Source organism: Mesoplodon mirus, assembly GCF_964341445.2.
Source record: "Mesoplodon mirus genome assembly, chromosome: 2".
NCBI classification, from domain to species: Eukaryota; Metazoa; Chordata; class Mammalia; order Artiodactyla; family Ziphiidae; genus Mesoplodon; species Mesoplodon mirus.
Genome location: NC_138977.1, coordinates 52,378,303 through 52,400,981, shown reverse-complemented (window position 1 = coordinate 52,400,981; position 22,679 = coordinate 52,378,303). Strand labels below are relative to the sequence as shown.

The 22,679-nt window shown below is 53.4% G+C and overlaps 1 long non-coding RNA gene across 1 annotated transcript in view; it reads right to left on the bottom strand.

Moving 5' to 3' along the window:
* Positions 1-10,622: 10,622 nt before the first annotated feature.
* The window catches only part of LOC309797223, a 447,572-nt gene continuing 435,515 nt past the window's right edge, over positions 10,623-22,679 (bottom strand). Inside the window, exon 3 of the long non-coding RNA XR_014292566.1 lies at positions 10,623-10,655. This is a non-coding gene — a long non-coding RNA (uncharacterized lncRNA). The remainder of the gene's footprint in view (positions 10,656-22,679) is intronic.

The window sequence follows — 22,679 nt, the reverse complement described above, 5'->3', positions numbered from 1 at the left end:
ACACAAGGTACACTGTAGGCCCAGTCTGACGGAAAAAACAGAAAAACCGGTCAACTTGTGAGACATTTGGACGATCCAAAGTCACCTAAGCCTGACTAAGTCATGAAGCGGGTAATGCTATGCACGGCATGCAAAAGACCCCGCCTGCAACGAAGTGTGATCCTAGAAAGGCCCCGTGTGGCCGAAAGTCTCCAGTCGTCAGTCAGAGAGTGCCGGTAACTGCGCTGTGGGGTCCAGTTGGAAACTGGAGCATGTGGGTGAAGCCCGACTCTCCCCCTTTGGAAAGCAGCTTCGGTGCAGCTTCCAAGCTGCCTGAACATCACACCACCAGGACACTGTTCACTCCACAGATGCCTCTGAGGAGCAGTGAGCTTTTGCAAAAGAAACCGGGCGCTTGCGCTTCCTTCCGCGGAGCCCAGCCCAGAGCATACTGTAGTTAAGGTGCCAACTAAATGTGACCTCTAGTGTCGAGGTAAGGTGCACGTTTTCCCATTCCCAGAGGCAGGGGTGCACCAGTTTCCAGGAAGTCTTAGTCAAAGGACGGCTTTAGCTTTAGTATGCCTCCCAGCGCTCAAGCCTCTGACGGGGGCACTTCTTTCCAAGGAAGTGCACCGTGTACCAAAAGCCTTCTGAGCACAATCAAGGGATACACGGCTCTGGGACCATCCCTCACTATGCAGGTGAAAGGGCCGGCAACTAATCTGTTCTCTATGGCTAGCGTTCCACAGCTTTGAAACAGCCCCCGGAGCACGGTTCTTGGGCAGGCTTTCTTTCCATGCGGGTCTGCCACGTTGAGGACACCTATGCTGCCCTGGAAGAAATCACCGGGGCTCCAATCCACTTTGGGGACTGGTGCTCGACGTCTCTCTAAGAGAGGCAGAAAGTAGACTTTAGGTCCAGCCCGAAATAAAGTAGAGATGTACCCTGAGCCTTGCTCGGCCTTTGGAACATGCAAAGTCACCTAGGCCGCCTGAGGGCATTTAGAGGATTATGCCATTCAGCACATGCAGAACAAACACACTGCATCCCAATGTTTCATCGCCGAAGGCCGAATTGTGTTCCAAGGGCCTCCTTTGGCTTGTCAGAGGAGAGAGGGATATGTGCTGGGTGATCCGGTGTGTAATTGAGAAGCCTGGAAAAAGGCAGTATTTTCCCCCAGTTGAAAGGTAGATAGTGGCGGCCTCAAGGCTGACTGAAAGACAGTGCCGTTACCTGTCTTCTACCACTGCTAGGAATGCCTCAGGGAAGCAAGTGAGGTTTCTCCTACGAATCCAGGTGGTCGCCAGTGCCTGGCTAGGAGCTCATCCCACGGCTTGCCCTAGCTAAAGTGCGAAGGAAACGTGACCCCAGGCCTCAAGGGAAGCACGAGCGTTTCCTATCAGCAAAGTTTGCTGTGCAGCCATCTCCAGGAACCCTGACTCGATAGAGTGCTTTAACTCCTCTACGGCTCTACGGAGGCCACAGAGAGTCGCGTATGAATTCCCTTCTGAGGGAGAGCGTGGGTGCCGTGAGTCCCCTTTGTGTTTTCCGAGCCACACAGCGCAGAACAGGCTGTTGGGGTCAACCCTTTCTATGCAGAGGGAAGGGCAATGAACTGATCCTCGCTTGCATAGCTTGATTTCGACTGCTGTAAAGCAGCCCCAGGACAACGTTTTGGGCAGGATTACATTCAGCGTGGCTCTCCCTCTGTGGAGGCCCTCTGAACTGCACTGAAAGAATCCCTGAGCCTATGGAGCCCCCTGGCAACTCTTATCTGTCATCACTCTATTGTGACGCAAGGTACACTGTAGGCCCAGCCTGACAGAAAGAACAGAAAAACCGGTCAACTTGTGAGACATTTGGACGATCCAAAGTCACCTAGGCCTGACTAAGTCATGAAGCGGGTAGTGCTATGCAAGGCATGCAAAAGACCCCGCCTGCAACGAAGTGTGATCCTAGAAAGGCCCCATGTGGCCGAAAGTCTCCAGTCGTCAGTCAGAGAGTGCCGGTAACTGCGCTTTGGGGTCCAGTTGGAAACTGGAGCATGTGGGAGAAGCCCGACTCTCCCCCTTTGGAAAGCAGCTTCGGTGCAGCTTCCAAGCTGCCTGAACATCACACCACCAGGACACTGTTCACTCCACAGATGCCTCTGAGGAGCAGTGAGCTTTTGCAAAAGAAACCGGGCGCTTGCTCTTCATTCCGAGGAACCAGCCCAGAGCATACTGTAGTTAAAGTGCCAACTAAATGTGACCTCTAGTCTCGAGGTAAGGTGCACGTTTTCCCATTACCAGAGGCAGGGGTGCACCAGTTTCCAGGAAGTCTTAGTCAAAGGACGGCTTTACCTTTAGTATGCCTCCCAACGCTCAAGCCTCTCACGGGGGCACTTCTTTCCAAGGAAGTGCACCGTGTACCAAAAGCCTTCTGAGCACAATCAAGGGATACGCGGCTCTGGGACCATCCCTCACTATGCAGGTGAAAGGGCCGGCAACTAATCTGTTCTCTATGGCTAGCGTTCCACAGCTTTGAAACAGCCCCCGGAGCACGGTTCTTGGGCAGGCTTTCTTTCCATGCGGGTCTGCCATATTGAGGACACCTATGCTGCCCTGGAAGAAATCACCGGGGCTCCAATCCACTTTGGGGACTCGTGCTCGACGTCTCTCTAAGAGAGGCAGAAAGTAGACTTTAGGTCCAGCCCGAAATAAAGTAGAGATGTACCCTGAGCCTTGCTAGGCAGTTGGAACATGCAAAGTCACCTAGGCCGCCTGAGGGTATTTAGAGGATTATGCCATTCAGCACATGCAGAACAAACACACTGCATCCCAAAGTTTCATCGCCGAAGGCCGAATTGTGTTCCAAGGGCCTCCTTTGTCTTGTCAGAGGAGAGAGGGATATGTGCTGGGTGATCCGGTGTGTAATTGAGAAGCCTGGAAAAAGGCAGTATTTTCCCCCAGTTGAAAGGTAGATAGTGGCGGCCTCAAGGCTGACTGAAAGACAGTGCCCTTACCCGTCTTCTAGCCACTGCTAGGAATGTCTCAGGGAAGCAAGTGAGTTTTCTCCTACGAATCCAGGTGGTCGCCAGTGCCTGGCTAGGAGCTCATCCAACGGCTTGCCCTAGCTAAAGTGCGAAGGAAACGTGACCCCAGGCCTCAAGGGAAGCACGAGCGTTTCCTATCAGCAAAGTTTGCTGTGCAGCCATCTCCAGGAACCCTGACTCGATAGAGTGCTTTAACTCCTCTACGGCTCTCCGGAGCCCACAGAGAGTCGCGTATGAATTCCCTTCTGAGGGAGAGCGTGGGTGCCGTGAGTCCCCTTTGTGTTTTCCGAGCCACAGAGTGCAGAACAGGCTGTTGGGGTCAACCCTGTCTATGCAGAGGGAAGGGCAATGAACTGATCCTCCCTTGCATAGCTTGATTTCTACCGCTGTAAAGCAGCCCCAGGACAACGTTTTGGCCAGGATTACATTCAGCGTGGCTCTCCCTCTGTGGAGGCCCTCTGAACTGCACTGAAAGAATCCCGGAGCCTACGGATCCCCCTGGCAACTCTTACCTGTCATCGCTCTATTGTGACACAAGGTACACTGTAGGCCCAGTCTGACGGAAAAAACAGAAAAACCGGTCAACTTGTGAGACATTTGGACGATCCAAAGTCACCTAAGCCTGACTAAGTCATGAAGCGGGTAATGCTATGCACGGCATGCAAAAGACCCCGCCTGCAACGAAGTGTGATCCTAGAAAGGCCCCGTGTGGCCGAAAGTCTCCAGTCGTCAGTCAGAGAGTGCCGGTAACTGCGCTTTGGGGTCCAGTTGGAAACTGGAGCATGTGGGTGAAGCCCGACTCTCCCCCTTTGGAAAGCAGCTTCGGTGCAGCTTCCAAGCTGCCTGAACATCACACCACCAGGACACTGTTCACTCCACAGATGCCTCTGAGGAGCAGTGAGCTTTTGCAAAAGAAACCGGGCGCTTGCGCTTCCTTCCGCGGAGCCCAGCCCAGAGCATACTGTAGCTAAGGTGCCAACTAAATGTGACCTCTAGTGTCGAGGTAAGGTGCACGTTTTCCCATTCCCAGAGGCAGGGGTGCACCAGTTTCCAGGAAGTCTTAGTCAAAGGACGGCTTTAGCTTTAGTATGCCTCCCAGCGCTCAAGCCTCTCACGGGGGCACTTCTTTCCAAGGAAGTGCACCGTGTACCAAAAGCCTTCTGAGCACAATCAAGGGATACACGGCTCTGGGACCATCCCTCACTATGCAGGTGAAAGGGCCGGCAACTAATCTGTTCTCTATGGCTAGCGTTCCACAGCTTTGAAACAGCCCCCGGAGCACGGTTCTTGGGCAGGCTTTCTTTCCATGCGGGTCTGCTACGTTGAGGACACCTATGCTGCCCTGGAAGAAATCACCGGGGCTCCAATCCACTTTGGGGACTGGTGCTCGACGTCTCTCTAAGAGAGGCAGAAAGTAGACTTTAGGTCCAGCCCGAAATAAAGTAGAGATGTACCCTGAGCCTTGCTCGGCCTTTGGAACATGCAAAGTCACCTAGGCCGCCTGAGGGCATTTAGAGGATTATGCCATTCAGCACATGCAGAACAAACACACTGCATCCCAATGTTTCATCGCCGAAGGCCGAATTGTGTTCCAATGGCCTCCTTTGGCTTGTCAGAGGAGAGAGGGATATGTGCTGGGTGATCCGGTGTGTAATTGAGAAGCCTGGAAAAAGGCAGTATTTTCCCCCAGTTGAAAGGTAGATAGTGGCGGCCTCAAGGCTTACTGAAAGTGCCGTTACCCGTCTTCTAGCCACTGCTAGGAATGCCTCAGGGAAGCAAGTGAGTTTTCTCCTACGAATCCAGGTGGTCGCCAGTGCCTGGCTAGGAGCTCATCCCACGGCTTGCCCTAGCTAAATTGCGAAAGAAACGTGACCCCAGGCGTCAAGGTAAGCATGAGCGTTTCCTATCAGCAAAGTTTGCTGAGCAGCCATCTCCAGGAACCCTGACTCGATAGAGTGCTTTAACTTCTCTACGGCTCTACGGAGGCCACAGAGAGTCGCGTATGAATTCCCTTCTGAGGGAGAGCGTGGGTGCCGTGAGTCCCCTTTGTGTTTTCCGAGCCACACAGCGCAGAACAGGCTGTTGGGGTCAACCCTTTCTATGCAGAGGGAAGGGCAATGAACTGATCCTCGCTTGCATAGCTTGATTTCGACCGCTGTAAAGCAGCCCCAGGACAACGTTTTGGCCAGGATTACATTCAGCGTGGCTCTCCCTCTGTGGAGGCCCTCTGAACTGCACTGAAAGAATCCCTGAGCCTACGGAGCCCCCTGGCAACTCTTACCTGTCATCGCTCTATTGTGACGCAAGGTACACTGTAGGCCCAGCCTGACAGAAAGAACAGAAAAACCGGTCAACTTGTGAGACATTTGGACGATCCAAAGTCACCTAGGCCTGACTAAGTCATGAAGCGGGTAGTGCTATGCACGGCATGCAAAAGACCCCGCCTGCAACGAAGTGTGATCCTAGAAAGGCCCCGTGTGGCCGAAAGTCTCCAGTCGTCAGTCAGAGAGTGCCGGTAACTGCGCTGTGGAGTCAAGTTGGAAACTGGAGCATGTGGGAGAAGCCCGACTCTCCCCCTTTGGAAAGCAGCTTCGGTGCAGCTTCCAAGCGGCCTGAACATCACACCACCAGGACACTGTTCACACCACCGATGCCTCTGAGGAGCAGTGAGCTTTTGCAAAAGAAACCGGGCGCTTGCGATTCCTTCCGGGGAGCCCAGCCCAGAGCATACTGTAGCTAAAGTGCCAACTAAATGTGACCTCTAGTCTCGAGGTAAGGTGCACGTTTTCCCATTACCAGAGGCAGGGGGGCACCAGTTTCCAGGAAGTCTTAGTCAAAGGACGGCTTTAGCTTTAGTATGCCTCCCAGCGCTCAAGCCTCTCACGGGGGCACTTCTTTCCAAGGAAGTGCACCGTGTACCAAAAGCCTTCTGAGCACAATCAAGGGATACGCGGCTCTGGGACCATCCCTCACTATGCAGGTGAAAGGGCCGGCAACTAATCTGTTCTCTATGGCTAGCGTTCCACAGCTTTGAAACAGCCCCCGGAGCACGGTTCTTGGGCAGGCTTTCTTTCCATGCGGGTCTGCCACGTTGAGGACACCTATGCTGCCCTGGAAGAAATCACCGGGGCTCCAATCCACTTTGGGTACTGGTGCTCGACGTCTCTCTAAGAGAGGCAGAAAGTAGACTTTAGGTCCAGCCCGAAATAAAGTAGAGATGTACCCTGAGCCTTGCTAGGCGTTTGGAACATGCAAAGTCACCTAGGCCGCCTGAGGGCATTTAGAGGATTATGCCATTCAGCACATGCAGAACAAACACACTGCATCCCAAAGTTTCATCGCCGAAGGCCGAATTGTGTTCCAAGGGCCTCCTTTGGCTTGTCAAAGAAGAGAGGTATATGTGCTAGGTGATCCGGTGTGTAATTGAAAAGCCTGGAAAAAGGCAGTATTTTCCCCCAGTTGAAAGGTAGATAGTGGCGGCCTCAAGGCTGACTGAAAGACAGTGCCGTTACCCGTCTTCTAGCCACTGCTAGGAATGTCTCAGGGAAGCAAGTGAGTTTTCTCCTACGAATCCAGGTGGTCGCCAGTGCCTGGCTAGGAGCTCATCCAACGGCTTGCCCTAGCTAAAGTGCGAAGGAAACGTGACCCCAGGCCTCAAGGGAAGCACGAGCGTTTCCTATCAGCAAAGTTTGCTGTGCATCCATCTCCAGGAACCCTGACTCGATAGAGTGCTTTAACTCCTCTACGGCTCTCCGGAGCCCACAGAGAGTCGCGTATGAATTCCCTTCTGAGGGAGAGCGTGGGTGCCGTGAGTCCCCTTTGTGTTTTCCGAGCCACAGAGTGCAGAACAGGCTGTTGGGGTCAACCCTTTCTATGCAGAGGGAAGGGCAATGAACTGATCCTCCCTTGCATAGCTTGATTTCTACCGCTGTAAAGCAGCCCCAGGACAACGTTTTGGCCAGGATTACATTCAGCGTGGCTCTCCCTCTGTGGAGGCCCTCTGAACTGCACTGAAAGAATCCCGGAGCCTACGGATCCCCCTGGCAACTCTTACCTGTCATCGCTCTATTGTGACACAAGGTACACTGTAGGCCCAGTCTGACGGAAAAAACAGAAAAACCGGTCAACTTGTGAGACATTTGGACGATCCAAAGTCACCTAAGCCTGACTAAGTCATGAAGCGGGTAATGCTATGCACGGCATGCAAAAGACCCCGCCTGCAACGAAGTGTGATCCTAGAAAGGCCCCGTGTGGCCGAAAGTCTCCAGTCGTCAGTCAGAGAGTGCCGGTAACTGCGCTGTGGGGTCCAGTTGGAAACTGGAGCATGTGGGTGAAGCCCGACTCTCCCCCTTTGGAAAGCAGCTTCGGTGCAGCTTCCAAGCTGCCTGAACATCACACCACCAGGACACTGTTCACTCCACAGATGCCTCTGAGGAGCAGTGAGCTTTTGCAAAAGAAACCGGGCGCTTGCGCTTCCTTCCGCGGAGCCCAGCCCAGAGCATACTGTAGCTAAGGTGCCAACTAAATGTGACCTCTAGTGTCGAGGTAAGGTGCACGTTTTCCCATTCCCAGAGGCAGGGGTGCACCAGTTTCCAGGAAGTCTTAGTCAAAGGACGGCTTTAGCTTTAGTATGCCTCCCAGCGCTCAAGCCTCTCACGGGGGCACTTCTTTCCAAGGAAGTGCACCGTGTACCAAAAGCCTTCTGAGCACAATCAAGGGATACACGGCTCTGGGACCATCCCTCACTATGCAGGTGAAAGGGCCGGCAACTAATCTGTTCTCTATGGCTAGCGTTCCACAGCTTTGAAACAGCCCCCGGAGCACGGTTCTTGGGCAGGCTTTCTTTCCATGCGGGTCTGCCACGTTGAGGACACCTATGCTGCCCTGGAAGAAATCACCGGGGCTCCAATCCACTTTGGGGACTGGTGCTCGACGTCTCTCTAAGAGAGGCAGAAAGTAGACTTTAGGTCCAGCCCGAAATAAAGTAGAGATGTACCCTGAGCCTTGCTCGGCCTTTGGAACATGCAAAGTCACCTAGGCCGCCTGAGGGCATTTAGAGGATTATGCCATTCAGCACATGCAGAACAAACACACTGCATCCCAATGTTTCATCGCCGAAGGCCGAATTGTGTTCCAAGGGCCTCCTTTGGCTTGTCAGAGGAGAGAGGGATATGTGCTGGGTGATCCGGTGTGTAATTGAGAAGCCTGGAAAAAGGCAGTATTTTCCCCCAGTTGAAAGGTAGATAGTGGCGGCCTCAAGGCTGACTGAAAGACAGTGCCGTTACCTGTCTTCTACCACTGCTAGGAATGCCTCAGGGAAGCAAGTGAGTTTTCTCCTACGAATCCAGGTGGTCGCCAGTGCCTGGCTAGGAGCTCATCCCACGGCTTGCCCTAGCTAAAGTGCGAAGGAAACGTGACCCCAGGCCTCAAGGGAAGCACGAGCGTTTCCTATCAGCAAAGTTTGCTGTGCAGCCATCTCCAGGAACCCTGACTCGATAGAGTGCTTTAACTCCTCTACGACTCTACGGAGGCCACAGAGAGTCGCGTATGAATTCCCTTCTGAGGGAGAGCGTGGGTGCCGTGAGTCCCCTTTGTGTTTTCCGAGCCACACAGCGCAGAACAGGCTGTTGGGGTCAACCCTTTCTATGCAGAGGGAAGGGCAATGAACTGATCCTCGCTTGCATAGCTTGATTTCGACCGCTGTAAAGCAGCCCCAGGACAACGTTTTGGCCAGGATTACCTTCAACGTGGCTCTCCCTCTGTGGAGGCCCTCTGAACTGCACTGAAAGAATCCCTGAGCCTATGGAGCCCCCTGGCAACTCTTATCTGTCATCACTCTATTGTGACGCAAGGTACACTGTAGGCCCAGCCTGACAGAAAGAACAGAAAAACCGGTCAACTTGTGAGACATTTGGACGATCCAAAGTCACCTAGGCCTGACTAAGTCATGAAGCGGGTAGTGCTATGCAAGGCATGCAAAAGACACCGCCTGCAACGAAGTGTGATCCTAGAAAGGCCCCATGTGGCCGAAAGTCTCCAGTCGTCAGTCAGAGAGTGCCGGTAACTGCGCTTTGGGGTCCAGTTGGAAACTGGAGCATGTGGGAGAAGCCCGACTCTCCCCCTTTGGAAAGCAGCTTCGGTGCAGCTTCCAAGCTGCCTGAACATCACACCACCAGGACACTGTTCACTCCACAGATGCCTCTGAGGAGCAGTGAGCTTTTGCAAAAGAAACCGGGCGCTTGCTCTTCATTCCGAGGAACCAGCCCAGAGCATACTGTAGTTAAAGTGCCAACTAAATGTGACCTGTAGTCTCGAGGTAAGGTGCACGTTTTCCCATTACCAGAGGCAGGGGTGCACCAGTTTCCAGGAAGTCTTAGTCAAAGGACGGCTTTACCTTTAGTATGCCTCCCAGCGCTCAAGCCTCTCACGGGGGCACTTCTTTCCAAGGAAGTGCACCGTGTACCAAAAGCCTTCTGAGCACAATCAAGGGATACGCGGCTCTGGGACCATCCCTCACTATGCAGGTGAAAGGGCCGGCAACTAATCTGTTCTCTATGGCTAGCGTTCCACAGCTTTGAAACAGCCCCCGGAGCACGGTTCTTGGGCAGGCTTTCTTTCCATGCGGGTCTGCCACGTTGAGGACACCTATGCTGCCCTGGAAGAAATCACCGGGGCTCCAATCCACTTTGGGGACTGGTGCTCGACGTCTCTCTAAGAGAGGCAGAAAGTAGACTTTAGGTCCAGCCCGAAATAAAGTAGAGATGTACCCTGAGCCTTGCTAGGCAGTTGGAACATGCAAAGTCACCTAGGCCGCCTGAGGGTATTTAGAGGATTATGCCATTCAGCACATGCAGAACAAACACACTGCATCCCAAAGTTTCATCGCCGAAGGCCGAATTGTGTTCCAAGGGCCTCCTTTGTCTTGTCAGAGGAGAGAGGGATATGTGCTGGGTGATCCGGTGTGTAATTGAGAAGCCTGGAAAAAGGCAGTATTTTCCCCCAGTTGAAAGGTAGATAGTGGCGGCCTCAAGGCTGACTGAAAGACAGTGCCGTTACCCGTCTTCTAGCCACTGCTAGGAATGTCTCAGGGAAGCAAGTGAGTTTTCTCCTACGAATCCAGGTGGTCGCCAGTGCCTGGCTAGGAGCTCATCCAACGGCTTGCCCTAGCTAAAGTGCGAAGGAAACGTGACCCCAGGCCTCAAGGGAAGCACGAGCGTTTCCTATCAGCAAAGTTTGCTGTGCAGCCATCTCCAGGAACCCTGACTCGATAGAGTGCTTTAACTCCTCTACGGCTCTCCGGAGCCCACAGAGAGTCGCGTATGAATTCCCTTCTGAGGGAGAGCGTGGGTGCCGTGAGTCCCCTTTGTGTTTTCCGAGCCACAGAGTGCAGAACAGGCTGTTGGGGTCAACCCTTTCTATGCAGAGGGAAGGGCAATGAACTGATCCTCCCTTGCATAGCTTGATTTCTACCGCTGTAAAGCAGCCCCAGGACAACGTTTTGGACAGGATTACATTCAGCGTGGCTCTCCCTCTGTGGAGGCCCTCTGAACTGCACTGAAAGAATCCCGGAGCCTACGGATCCCCCTGGCAACTCTTACCTGTCATCGCTCTATTGTGACACAAGGTACACTGTAGGCCCAGTCTGACGGAAAAAACAGAAAAACCGGTCAACTTGTGAGACATTTGGACGATCCAAAGTCACCTAAGCCTGACTAAGTCATGAAGCGGGTAATGCTATGCACGGCATGCAAAAGACCCCGCCTGCAACGAAGTGTGATCCTAGAAAGGCCCCGTGTGGCCGAAAGTCTCCAGTCGTCAGTCAGAGAGTGCCGGTAACTGCGCTGTGGGGTCCAGTTGGAAACTGGAGCATGTGGGAGAAGCCCGACTCTCCCCCTTTGGAAAGCAGCTTCGGTGCAGCTTCCAAGCTGCCTGAACATCACACCACCAGGACACTGTTCACTCCACAGATGCCTCTGAGGAGCAGTGAGCTTTTGCAAAAGAAACCGGGCGCTTGCGCTTCCTTCCGCGGAGCCCAGCCCAGAGCATACTGTAGCTAAGGTGCCAACTAAATGTGACCTCTAGTGTCGAGGTAAGGTGCACGTTTTCCCATTCCCAGAGGCAGGGGTGCACCAGTTTCCAGGAAGTCTTAGTCAAAGGACGGCTTTAGCTTTAGTATGCCTCCCAGCGCTCAAGCCTCTCACGGGGGCACTTCTTTCCAAGGAAGTGCACCGTGTACCAAAAGCCTTCTGAGCACAATCAAGGGATACACGGCTCTGGGACCATCCCTCACTATGCAGGTGAAAGGGCCGGCAACTAATCTGCTCTCTATGGCTAGCGTTCCACAGCTTTGAAACAGCCCCCGGAGCACGGTTCTTGGGCAGGCTTTCTTTCCATGCGGGTCTGCTACGTTGAGGACACCTATGCTGCCCTGGAAGAAATCACCGGGGCTCCAATCCACTTTGGGGACTGGTGCTCGACGTCTCTCTAAGAGAGGCAGAAAGTAGACTTTAGGTCCAGCCCGAAATAAAGTAGAGATGTACCCTGAGCCTTGCTCGGCCTTTGGAACATGCAAAGTCACCTAGGCCGCCTGAGGGCATTTAGAGGATTATGCCATTCAGCACATGCAGAACAAACACACTGCATCCCAATGTTTCATCGCCGAAGGCCGAATTGTGTTCCAATGGCCTCCTTTGGCTTGTCAGAGGAGAGAGGGATATGTGCTGGGTGATCCGGTGTGTAATTGAGAAGCCTGGAAAAAGGCAGTATTTTCCCCCAGTTGAAAGGTAGATAGTGGCGGCCTCAAGGCTGACTGAAAGTGCCGTTACCCGTCTTCTAGCCACTGCTAGGAATGCCTCAGGGAAGCAAGTGAGTTTTCTCCTACGAATCCAGGTGGTCGCCAGTGCCTGGCTAGGAGCTCATCCCACGGCTTGCCCTAGCTAAATTGCGAAAGAAACGTGACCCCAGGCGTCAAGGTAAGCATGAGCGTTTCCTATCAGCAAAGTTTGCTGAGCAGCCATCTCCAGGAACCCTGACTCGATAGAGTGCTTTAACTTCTCTACGGCTCTACGGAGGCCACAGAGAGTCGCGTATGAATTCCCTTCTGAGGGAGAGCGTGGGTGCCGTGAGTCCCCTTTGTGTTTTCCGAGCCACACAGCGCAGAACAGGCTGTTGGGGTCAACCCTTTCTATGCAGAGGGAAGGGCAATGAACTGATCCTCGCTTGCATAGCTTGATTTCGACCGCTGTAAAGCAGCCCCAGGACAACGTTTTGGCCAGGATTACTTTCAGCGTGGCTCTCCCTCTGTGGAGGCCCTCTGAACTGCACTGAAAGAATCCCTGAGCCTACGGAGCCCCCTGGCAACTCTTACCTGTCATCGCTCTATTGTGACGCAAGGTACACTGTAGGCCCAGCCTGACAGAAAGAACAGAAAAACCGGTCAACTTGTGAGACATTTGGACGATCCAAAGTCACCTAGGCCTGACTAAGTCATGAAGCGGGTAGTGCTATGCACGGCATGCAAAAGACCCCGCCTGCAACGAAGTGTGATCCTAGAAAGGCCCCGTGTGACCGAAAGTCTCCAGTCGTCAGTCAGAGAGTGCCGGTAATTGCGCTGTGGGGTCAAGTTGGAAACTGGAGCATGTGGGACAAGCCCGACTCTCCCCCTTTGGAAAGCAGCTTCGGTGCAGCTTCCAAGCGGCCTGAACATCACACCACCAGGACACTGTTCACTCCACAGATGCCTCTGAGGAGCAGTGAGCTTTTGCAAAAGAAACCGGGCGCTTGTGCTTCCTTCCGGGGAGCCCAGCCCAGAGCATACTGTAGCTAAAGTGCCAACTAAATGTGACCTCTAGTCTCGAGGTAAGGTGCATGTTTTCCCATTCCCAGAGGCAGGGGTGCACCAGTTTCCAGGAAGTCTTAGTCAAAGGACGGCTTTAGCTTTAGTATGCCTCCCAGCGCTCAAGCCTCTCACGGGGGCACTTCTTTCCAAGGAAGTGCACCGTGTACCAAAAGCCTTCAGAGCACAATCAAGGGATACGCGGCTCTGGGACCATCCCTCACTATGCAGGTGAAAGAGCCGGCAACTAATCTGTTCTCTATGGCTAGCGTTCCACAGCTTTGAAACAGCCCCTGGAGCATGGTTCTTGGGCAGGCTTTCTTTCCATGCGGGTCTGCCTCATTGAGGACACCTATGCTGCCCTGGAAGAAATCACCGGGGCTCCAATCCACTTTGGGGACTCGTGCTCGACGTCTCTCTAAGAGAGGCAGAAAGTAGACTTTAGGTCCAGCCCGAAATAAAGTAGAGATGTACCCTGAGCCTTGCTAGGCGTTTGGAACATGCAAAGTCACCTAGGCCGCCTGAGGGCATTTAGAGGATTATGCCATTCAGCACATGCAGAACAAACACACTGCATCCCAAAGTTTCATCGCAGAAGGCCGAATTGTGTTCCAAGGGCCTCCTTTGTCTTCTCAGAGGAGAGAGGGATATTTGCTTGGTGATCCGGTGTGTAATTGAGAAGCCTGGAAAAAGGCAGTATTTTCCCCCAGTTGAAAGGTAGATAGTGGCGGCCTCAAGGCTGACTGAAAGACAGTGCCGTTACCCGTCTTCTAGCCACTGCTAGGAATGCCTCAGGGAAGCAAGTGAGTTTTCTCCTACGAATCCAGGTGTTCGCCAGTGCCTGGCTAGGAGCTCATCCCACGGCTTGCCCTAGCTAAAGTGCGAAGGAAACGTGACCCCAGGCCTCAAGGTAAGCACGAGCGTTTCCTATCAGCAAAGTTTGCTGGGCAGCCATCTCCATGAACCCTGACTCGATAGAGTGCTTTAACTGCTCTACGGCTCTCCGGAGGCCACAGAGAATCGCGTTTGAATTCGCTTCTGAGGGAGAACGTGGGTGCCGTGAGTCCCCTTTGTGTTTTCCGAGCCACACAGCGCAGAACAGGCTGTTGGGGTCAACCCTTTCTATGCAGAGGGAAGGGCAATGAACTGATCCTCGCTTGCATAGCTTGATTTCGACCGCTGTAAAGCAGCCCCAGGACAACGTTTTGGCCAGGATTACATTCAGCGTGGCGCTCCCTCTGTGGAGCCCCTCTGAACTGCACTGAAAGCATCCCTGAGCCTGCGGAGCCCCCTGGCAACTCTTACCTGTCATCGCTCTATTGTGACGCAAGGTACAGTGTAGGCCCAGCCTGATAGAAAGAACAGAAAAACCGGTCAACTTGTGAGACATTTGGACGATCCAAAGTCACCTAGGCCTGACTAAGTCATGAAGCGGGTAGTGCTATGCACGGCATGCAAAAGACCCCGCCTGCAACGAAGTGTGATCCTAGAAAGGCCCCGTGTGGCCGAAAGTCTCCAGTCGTCAGTCAGAGAGTGCCGGTAACTGCGCTGTGGGGTCCAGTTCAAACTGGAGCATGTGGGAGAAGCCCGACTCTCCCCCTTTGGAAAGCAGCTTCGGTGCAGCTTCCAAGCTGCCTGAACACCACACCACCAGTACACTGTTCACTCCACAGATGCCTCTGAGGAGCAGTGAGCTTTTGCAGAAGAAACCGGGCGCTTGCGCTTCCTTCCGGGGAGCCCAGCCCAGAGCATACTGTATCTAAAGTGCCTACTAAATGTGACCTCTAGTCTCGAGGTAAGGTGCACGTTTCCCCATTCCCAGAGGCAGGGGTGCACCCGTTTCCAGGGAGTCTCAGTCTATGGACGGCTTTAGCTTTAGTATGCCTCACAGCGCTCAAGCCTCTCACGGGGGCACTTCTTTCCAAGGAAGTGCACCGTGTACCAAAAGCCTTCTGAGCACAATCAAGGGATACGCGGCTCTGGGACCATCCCTCACTATGCAGGTGAAAGGGCCGGCAACTAATCTGTTCTCTATGGCTAGCATTCCACAGCTTTGAAACAGCCCCCGGAGCACGGTTCTTGGGCAGGCTTTCTTTCCATGCGGGTCTGCCACGTTGAGGACACCTATGCTGCCCTGGAAGAAATCACTGGTGCTCCAATGCACTTTGGGGACTGGTGCTCGACATCTCTCTGAGAGAGGCAGAAAGTAGACTTTAGGTCCAGCCCGAAATAAAGTAGAGATGTACACTGAGCCTTGCTAGGCATTTGGAACATGCAAAGTCACCTAGGCCGCCTGAGGGCATTTAGAGGATTATGCCATTCAGCACATGCAGAACAAACACACTGCATCCCAAAGTTTCATCGCAGAAGGCCGAATTGTGTTCCAATGGCCTCCTTTGGCTTGTCAAAGAAGAGAGATATATGTGCTAGCTGATCCGGTGTGTAATTGAGAAGCCTGGAAAAAGGCAGTATTTTCCCCCAGTTGAAAGGTAGATAGTGGCGGCCTCAAGGCTGACTGAAAGACAGTGCCGTTACCTGTCTTCTAGCGACTTCTAAGAATGCCTCATGGAAGCAAGGGAGTTTCCTCCTACGAATCCAGGTGGTCGCCAGTGCCTTGCTAGGAGCTCATCCCACGGCTTGCCCAAGCTAAAGTGCAAAGTAAACGTGACCCCAGGCCTCAAGAGAAGCACGAGCGTTTCCTATCAGCAAAGTTTGCTGTGCAGCCATCTCCAGGAACCCTGACTCGATAGAGTGCTTTAACTGCTCTACGGCTCTCCGGAGGCCTCAGAGACTCGCGTATGAATTCCCTTCTGAGGGAGAGTGTGGGTGCCGTGAGTCCCCTTTGTGTTTTCCGAGCCACACAGCGCAGAACAGGCTGTTGGGGTCAACCCTTTCTATGCAGAGGGAAGGGCAATGAACTGATCCTCGCTTGCATAGCTTGATTTCGACCGCTGTAAAGCAGCCCCAGGACAACGTTTTGGCCAGGATTATATTTAGCGTGGCTCTCCCTCTGTGGAGGCCCTCTGAACTGCACTGAAAGAATCCCTGAGCCTACGGAGCCCCCTGGCAACTCTTACCTGTCATCACTCTATTGTGACGCAAGGTACAGTGTAGGCCCAGCCTGACAGAAAGAACAGAAAAACCGGTCAACTTGTGAGACATTTGGACGATCCAAAGTCACCTAGGCCTGACTAAGTCATGAAGCGGGTAGTGCTATGCACGGCATGCAAAAGACCCCGCCTGCAACGAAGTGTGATCCTAGAAAGGCCCCGTGTGGCCGAAAGTCTCCAGTCGTCAGTCAGAGAGTGCCGGTAACTGCGCTGTGGAGTCAAGTTGGAAACTGGAGCATGTGGGAGAAGCCCGACTCTCCCCCTTTGGAAAGCAGCTTCGGTGCAGCTTCCAAGCGGCCTGAACATCACACCACCAGGACACTGTTCACACCACCGATGCCTCTGAGGAGCAGTGAGCTTTTGCAAAAGAAACCGGGCGCTTGCGATTCCTTCCGCGGAGCCCAGCCCAGAGCATACTGTAGCTAAAGTGCCTACTAAATGTGACCTCTAGTCTCGAGGTAAGGTGCACGTTTTCCCATTACCAGAGGCAGGGGTGCACCAGTTTCCAGGAAGTCTTAGTCAAAGGACGGCTTTAGCTTTAGTATGCCTCCCAGCGCTCAAGCCTCTCACGGGGGCACTCCTTTCCAAGGAAGTGCACCGTGTACCAAAAGCCTTCAGAGCACAATCAAGGGATACGCGGCTCTGGGACCATCCCCCACTATGCAGGTGAAAGGGCCGGCAACTAATCTGTTCTCTATGGCTAGCGTTCCACAGCTTTGAAACAGCCCCCGGAGCACGGTTTTTGGGCAGGCTTTCTTTCCATGCGGGTCTGCCACGTTGAGGACACCTATGCTGCCCTGGAAGAAATCACCGGGGCTCCAATCCACTTTGGGGACTCGTGCTCGACGTCTCTCTAAGAGAGGCAGAAAGTAGACTTTAGGTCCAGCCCGAAATAAAGTAGAGATGTACCCTGAGCCTTGCTAGGCATTTGGAACATGCAAAGTCACCTAGGCCGCCTGAGGGCATTTAGAGGATTATGCCATTCAGCACATGCAGAACAAACACACTGCATCCCAATGTTTCATCGCAGAAGGCCGAATTGTGTTCCAAGGGCCTCCTTTGGCTTGTCAGAGGAGAGAGGTATATGTGCTAGGTGATCCGGTGTGTAATTGAGAAGCCTGGAAAAAGGCAGTAATTTCCCCCAGTTGAAAGGTAGATAGTGACGGCCTCAAGGCTGACTGAAAGACAGTGCCGTTACCCGTCTTCTAGCCACTGCTAGGAATGCCTCAGGGAAGCAAGTGAGTTTTCTCCTACGAATCCAGGTGTTCGCCAGTGCCTGGCTAGGAGCTCATCCCACGGCTTGCCCTAGCTAAAGTGCGAAGGAAACGTGACCCCAGGCCTCAAGGTAAGCACGAGCGTTTCCTATCAGCAAAGTTTGCTGTGCAGCCATCTCCAGGAACCCTGACTCGATAGAGTGCTTTAACTCTTCTACGGCTCTCCGGAGGCCACAGAGAGTCGCGTATGAATTCCTTTCTGAGGGAGAGCGTGGGTGCCCTGAGTCCCCTTTGTGTTTTCCGAGCCACAGAGTGCAGAACAGGCTGTTGGGGTCAACCCTTTCTATGCAGAGGGAAGGGCAATGAACTGATCCTCGCTTGCATAGCTTGATTTCGACCGCTGTAAAGCAGCCCCAGGACAACGTTTTGGCCAGGATTACCTTCAACGTGGCTCTCCCTCTGTGGAGGCCCTCTGAACTGCACTGAAAGAATCCCTGAGCCTACGGAGCCCCCTGGCAACTCTTACCTGTCATCGCTCTATTGTGACGCAAGGTACACTGTAGGCCCAGTCTGACGGAAAAAACAGAAAAACCGGTCAACTTGTGAGACATTTGGACGATCCAAAGTCACCTAAGCCTGACTAAGTCATGAAGCGGGTAATGCTATGCACGGCATGCAAAAGACCCCGCCTGCAACGAAGTGTGATCCTAGAAAGGCCCCGTGTGGCCGAAAGTCTCCAGTCGTCAGTCAGAGAGTGCCGGTAACTGCGCTGTGGGGTCCAGTTGGAAACTGGAGCATGTGGGAGAAGCCCGACTCTCCCCCTTTGGAAAGCAGCTTCGGTGCAGCTTCCAAGCTGCCTGAACATCACACCACCAGGACACTGTTCACTCCACAGATGCCTCTGAGGAGCAGTGAGCTTTTGCAAAAGAAACCGGGCGCTTGCGCCTCCTTCCGCGGAGCCCAGCCAAGAGCATACTGTAGCTAAGGTGCCAACTAAATGTGACCTCTAGTGTCGAGGTAAGGTGCACGTTTTCCCATTCCCAGAGGCAGGGGTGCACCAGTTTCCAGGAAGTCTTAGTCAAAGGACGGCTTTAGCTTTAGTATGCCTCCCAGCGCTCAAGCCTCTCACGGGGGCACTTCTTTCCAAGGAAGTGCACCGTGTACCAAAAGCCTTCTGAGCACAATCAAGGGATACGCGGCTCTGGGACCATCCTTCACTATGCAGGTGAAAGGGCCGGCAACTAATCTGTTCTCTATGGCTAGCGTTCCACAGCTTTGAAACAGCCCCCGGAGCACGGTTCTTGGGCAGGCTTTCTTTCCATGCGGGTCTGCCACGTTGAGGACACCTATGCTGCCCTGGAAGAAATCACCGGGGCTCCAATCCACTTTGGGGACTGGTGCTCGACGTCTCTCTAAGAGAGGCAGAAAGTAGACTTTAGGTCCAGCCCGAAATAAAGTAGAGATGTACCCTGAGCCTTGCTAGGCGTTTGGAACATGCAAAGTCACCTAGGCCGCCTGAGGGCATTTAGAGGATTATGCCATTCAGCACATGCAGAACAAACACACTGCATCCCAAAGTTTCATCGCCGAAGGCCGAATTGTGTTCCAAGGGCCTCCTTTGTCTTGTCAGAGGAGAGAGGGATATGTGCTGGGTGATCCGGTGTGTAATTGAGAAGCCTGGAAAAAGGCAGTATTTTCCCCCAGTTGAAAGGTAGATAGTGGCGGCCTCAAGGCTGACTGAAAGACAGTGCCGTTACCTGTCTTCTAGCCACTGCTAGGAATGCCTCAGGGAAGCAAGTGAGTTTTCTCCTACGAATCCAGGTGGTCGCCAGTGCCTGGCTAGGAGCTCATCCCACGGCTTGCCCTAGCTAAAGTGCGAAGGAAACGTGACCCCAGGCCTCAAGGGAAGCACGAGCGTTTCCTATCAGCAAAGTTTGCTGTGCAGCCATCTCCAGGAACCCTGACTGGATAGAGTGCTTTAACTCCTCTACGACTCTACGGAGGCCACAGAGAGTCGCGTATGAATTCCCTTCTGAGGGAGAGCGTGGGTGCCGTGAGTCCCCTTTGTGTTTTCCAAGCCACACAGCGCAGAACAGGCTGTTGGGGTCAACCCTTTCTATGCAGAGGGAAGGGCAATGAACTGATCCTCGCTTGCATAGCTTGATTTCGACCGCTGTAAAGCAGCCCCAGGACAACGTTTTGGCCAGGATTACATTCAGCGTGGCTCTCCCTCTGTGGAGGCCCTCTGAACTGCACTGAAAGAATCCCTGAGCCTATGGAGCCCCCTGGCAACTCTTATCTGTCATCGCTCTATTGTGACGCAAGGTACACTGTAGGCCCAGCCTGACAGAAAGAACAGAAAAACCGGTCAACTTGTGAGACATTTGGACGATCCAAAGTCACCTAGGCCTGACTAAGTCATGAAGCGTGTAGTGCTATGCTCGGCATGCAAAAGACCCCGCCTGCAACGAAGTGTGATCCTAGAAAGGCCCCGTGTGGCCGAAAGTCTCCAGTCGTCAGTCAGAGAGTGCCGGTAACTGCGCTTTGGGGTCCAGTTGGAAACTGGAGCATGTGGGAGAAGCCCGACTCTCCCCCTTTGGAAAGCAGCTTCGGTGCAGCTTCCAAGCTGCCTGAACATCACACCACCAGGACACTGTTCACTCCACAGATGCCTCTGAGGAGCAGTGAGCTTTTGCAAAAGAAACCGGGCGCTTGCGCTTCCTTCCGAGGAAACAGCCCAGAGCATACTGTAGTTAAAGTGCCAACTAAATGTGACCTCTAGTCTCGAGGTAAGGTGCACGTTTTCCCATTACCAGAGGCAGGGGTGCACCAGTTTCCAGGAAGTCTTAGTCAAAGGACGGCTTTAGCTTTAGTATGCCTCCCAGCGCTCAAGCCTCTCACGGGGGCACTTCTTTCCAAGGAAGTGCACCGTGTACCAAAAGCCTTCTGAGCACAATCAAGGGATACGCGGCTCTGGGACCATCCCTCACTATGCAGGTGAAAGGGCCGGCAACTAATCTGTTCTCTATGGCTAGCGTTCCACAGCTTTGAAACAGCCCCTGGAGCACGGTTCTTGGGCAGGCTTTCTTTCCATGCGGGTCTGCCACGTTGAGGACACCTATGCTGCCCTGGAAGAAATCACCGGGGCTCCAATCCACTTTGGGGACTGGTGCTCGACGTCTCTCTAAGAGAGGCAGAAAGTAGACTTTAGGTCCAGCCCGAAATAAAGTAGAGATGTACCCTGAGCCTTGCTAGGCGTTTGGAACATGCAAAGTCACCTAGGCCGCCTGAGGGCATTTAGAGGATTATGCCATTCAGCACATGCAGAACAAACACACTGCATCCCAAAGTTTCATCGCCAAAGGCCGAATTGTGTTCCAAGGGCCTCCTTTGTCTTGTCAGAGGAGAGAGGGATATGTGCTGGGTGATCCGGTGTGTAATTGAGAAGCCTGGAAAAAGGCAGTATTTTCCCCCAGTTGAAAGGTAGATAGTGGCGGCCTCAAGGCTGACTGAAAGTGCCGTTACCCGTCTTCTAGCCACTGCTAGGAATGCCTCAGGGAAGCAAGTGAGTTTTCTCCTACGAATCCAGGTGGTCGCCAGTGCCTGGCTAGGAGCTCATCCCACGGCTTGCCCTAGCTGAATTGCGAAAGAAACGTGACCCCAGGCGTCAAGGTAAGCATGAGCGTTTCCTATCAGCAAAGTTTGCTGAGCAGCCATCTCCAGGAACCCTGACTCGATAGAGTGCTTTAACTTCTCTACGGCTCTACGGAGGCCACAGAGTCGCGTATGAATTCCCTTCTGAGGGAGAGCGTGGGTGCCGTGAGTCCCCTTTGTGTTTTCCGAGCCACACAGCGCAGAACAGGCTGTTGGGGTCAACCCTTTCTATGCAGAGGGAAGGGCAATGAACTGATCCTCGCTTGCATAGCTTGATTTCGACCGCTGTAAAGCAGCCCCAGGACAACGTTTTGGCCAGGATTACATTCAGCGTGGCTCTCCCTCTGTGTAGGCCCTCTGAACTGCACTGAAAGAATCCCTGAGCCTACGGAGCCCCCTGGCAACTCTTACCTGTCATCGCTCTATTTTGAAGCAAGGTACACTGTAGGCCCAGCCTGACAGAAAGAACAGAATAACCGGTCAACTTGTGAGACATTTGGTCGATCCAAAGTCACCTAGGCCTGACTAAGTCATGAAGCGGGTAGTGTTATGCACGGCATGCAAAAGACCCCGCCTGCAACGAAGTGTGATCCTAGAAAGGACCCGTGTGGCCGAAAGTCTCCAGTCGTCAGTCAGAGAGTGCCGGTAACTGCGCTGTAGGGTCAAGTTGGAAACTGGAGCATGTGGGAGAAGCCCGACTCTCCCCCTTTGGAAAGCAGCTTTGGTGCTGCTTCCAAGCGGCCTGAACATCACACCACCAGGACACTGTTCGCTCCACAGATGCCTCTGAGGAGCAGTGAGCTTTTGCAAAAGAAACCGGGCACTTGCGCTTCCTTTCTGGGAGACCAGCCCAGAGCATACTGTAGCTAAAGTGCCAACTAAATGTGACCTCTAGTCTCGAGGTAAGGTGCACGTTTTCCCATTCCCAGAGGCAGGGGTGCACCAGTTTCCAGGAAGTCTTAGTCAAAGGACGGCTTTAGCTTTAGTATGCCTCCCAGCGCTCAAGCCTCTCACGGGGGCACTTCTTTCCAAGGAAGTGCACCGTGTACCAAAAGCCTTCTGAGCACAATCAAGGGATACGCGGCTCTGGGACCATCCCTCACTATGCAGGTGAAAGGGCCGGCAACTAATCTGCTCTCTATGGCTAGCGTTCCACAGCTTTGAAACAGCCCCCGGAGCACGGTTCTTGGGCAGGCTTTCTTTCCATGCGGGTCTGCCACGTTGAGGACACCTATGCTGCCCTGGAAGAAATCACCGGGGCTCCAATCCACTTTGGGGACTCGTGCTCGACGTCTCTCTAAGAGAGGCAGAAAGTAGACTTTAGGTCCAGCCCGAAATAAAGTAGAGATGTACCCTGAGCCTTGCTAGGCATTTGGAACATGCAAAGTCACCTAGGCCGCCTGAGGGCATTTAGAGGATTAAGCCATTCAGCACATGCAGAACAAACACACTGCATCCCAAAGTTTCATCGCAGAAGGCCGAATTGTGTTCCAAGGGCCTCCTTTGGCTTGTCAGAGGAGAGAGGGATATGTGCTGGGTGATCCGGTGTGTAATTGAGAAGCCTGGAAAAAGGCAGTATTTTCCCCAGTTGAAAGGTAGATAGTGGCGGCCTCAAGGCTGACTGAAAGTGCCGTTACCCGTCTTCTAGCCACTGCTAGGAATGCCTCAGGGAAGCAAGTGAGTTTTCTCCTACGAATCCAGGTGGTCGCCAGTGCCTGGCTAGGAGCTCATCCCACGGCTTGCCCTAGCTAAAGTGCGAAGGAAACGTGACCCCAGGCCTCAAGGTAAGCAAGAGTGTTTCCTATCAGCAAAGTTTGCTGTGCAGCCATCTCCAGGATCCCTGACTCGATAGA